A 2,355-nucleotide genomic window follows, 5' to 3' on the forward strand; every position below is an offset into this window, starting at 1 on the left:
ACACTTGATGTTACATAGGATGTCGTTTCAGAAAATATGAGATTGTGCTGGAAAGCAATTTCCTGAAGAACCAGGAATAGGGTCAAATCTTTATCTAGGGTTGTACTTGCAGTTCTGGCAATTTTCTTCTTTAATAAATATGGATAACTCTGTAGGACAGCAAATGCTGCCCTTCATCTTATGTTGTGGTTTCAAAATTGGGTTGTGTGAAACAGGTCGGATATCTTCCTAAAGACAGAAGATGATACAAAGTTCTTGATCCAACAATATAAAAAAAGCCAAAGACGCATTTACATGGTTGTGTCATCTGAACTCTGACCAGTCAAATATCAATCACCAGCTCTGAGGAGAGAACTAAGTAGTTGTGGTGGTTTAAAAGCCTGGACCTTAGGCAAGCCTTGTTGGCTCATGGATAGTGCTGCATTCAGTTACCCCAGTGCTGGACGAGAGCTGCTCTGCACCTTGGTAGCTTGGGCCACAGAGCTCTTAAGCTTTCTTAATTTGTTTCCACAAATTTGCGTAGACATAGAACCACAGAACATCCTGAGTTGGAGGGGACCCCCAGAGATCATCAAGTCCAACACTGTCCCCACACAAGACCATCCAAAACTGAAAACCTGTGTCTGAATGCGGAGCCCAAACACTCCTTGAACTCCAGCAGCTTGGGGCTGTGCTCACTGCCCTGGGGAGCCTGTTCCAGGGCCCGACCACCCTCTCATTGAAGAGCCTTTTCCTAACCCCTTCACGAGGGGCAGGGATGGGGAATGGGAAAGGAGACCATCTCACAGGCAAGCCTACTGGATGTTAACGGATTGCCTCCCAGCTAATTCTGGGCATAGAAATTGTGGAGTAGATAAGAGCTGGGTGCCTGGACCCTTGATGTTATTGCTATGGCCACACTGATGGGAGCCCTGGCACAGTGGTGTTGTTCCAGGCCAGCTGTGCTAGAGGCAGATCCACCTCTAGTAATTCTTCATCTAGAGGTGAAGGGCCTATGGTGGCCCTCTGAGGCACTCCTCCTGAGCCCCTAGTGCAGCAGACCAAAGGAAGAAGGGTCGTCTTCTTCCATCTCCTGCCATATTGCAGGGAGATCTTACAGGCTAGCCTGCAGAATGTCTATAGTTTGCTGTTTCTGAGTTAACGGTGAGTGTAGGGCTAGTGGCTTGGGGAGGGAGCTTGCCTGGCTTTCCTGCAACTCCATTGCTGTGATCATACTGCATAGAGCACAGAGATGCGGAGGTGGTGCCAAGTCATTTCTGTGGGAGATGGATCCACAGGTTGCCCAGCATTCTATACATGTTTGTATGTACTAATGCATATATCTACTGACGGAAGATTTTCTTTCATTGCCTTCTTCACTGGATACTTGCGTATCAGAAATCTCCAGGTCCATAGAATCACAGAATATCCCTGGTTGGAAGGGAACCACAAGGATCATGGAGTCCAATTCCTGGCCCCACACAGGACCATCCAAAATTCAAACTCTGCATCTGAGAGTGGTGTCCAAATGCTCCTTGAACTCCAGCAGCTTGGTGCCGTGCCCACTGCCCTCTGGTGCAGCACCTTTCCCTAACCCCCAGCTGCCCCTCCCCTGACACAGCTCCATGCCGTTCCCTCGGGCCCTGTCGCTGTCCCCAGAGAGCAGAGCTCAGCGCTGCCCTTCTGCTCCCTGTGAGGAGCTGCAGCCGCCATGAGGCCTCCCCTCAGCTCCTCTGCTCTGGGCTGAGCCAACCCAGGGACCTCAGCTGCTCCTAGTAACTCTTGTCCTCTGGACCCTTCACTGTTTTTCTAGCTCTCTTTTGGATGCTATCTAATAGCATCCAAAATTTAATGCACTTCTACATGCCTCATGCCTGTAGGAAAAATGGCTGTGCCAAATACAGACTCACATTAGACAACCAGGCATTTGTGTATTGATGATTTTTGAATCCAGATTATAAGCTAATGTTGCGAAGTGAGCTTAGCCCGTTCCAAAACCAGAAGGGAAAAAAAAAATAATAATAAAAAGGAACTTCTATTCGTTTGAAAGTACTTTTGCCTGCTTCGTGCTGATCATCCACCCACAAGAGCTGCTTCAGCACGAAGGCTGTGTGCAGCTGGATCCACACCGCATCCGCTCTCTGAGACCACCCCGCGTTCAGGACATCCCCAGTCCCCCCGGGCGCCGCAGGGCAGTAAACTCCAAACCCCTCAGGACTTCCACAGCCGGACCGGGACCCACGGGAACCCATCCCGCCGGCTGCAGGGCGCGGCTCGGTGGCGAGGGGCTGCTCCGGGCCGCGGGTGGGCGGGGCGAGGGGCGCTGTCGGCCCGGCAGGGCGCGGGAGGGAATGGGGGGCCCTGCGCTGCCGCTTT

Source organism: Numida meleagris, chromosome 2 (genome assembly GCF_002078875.1).
Source record: "Numida meleagris isolate 19003 breed g44 Domestic line chromosome 2, NumMel1.0, whole genome shotgun sequence".
Classification (NCBI taxonomy): domain Eukaryota; kingdom Metazoa; phylum Chordata; class Aves; order Galliformes; family Numididae; genus Numida; species Numida meleagris.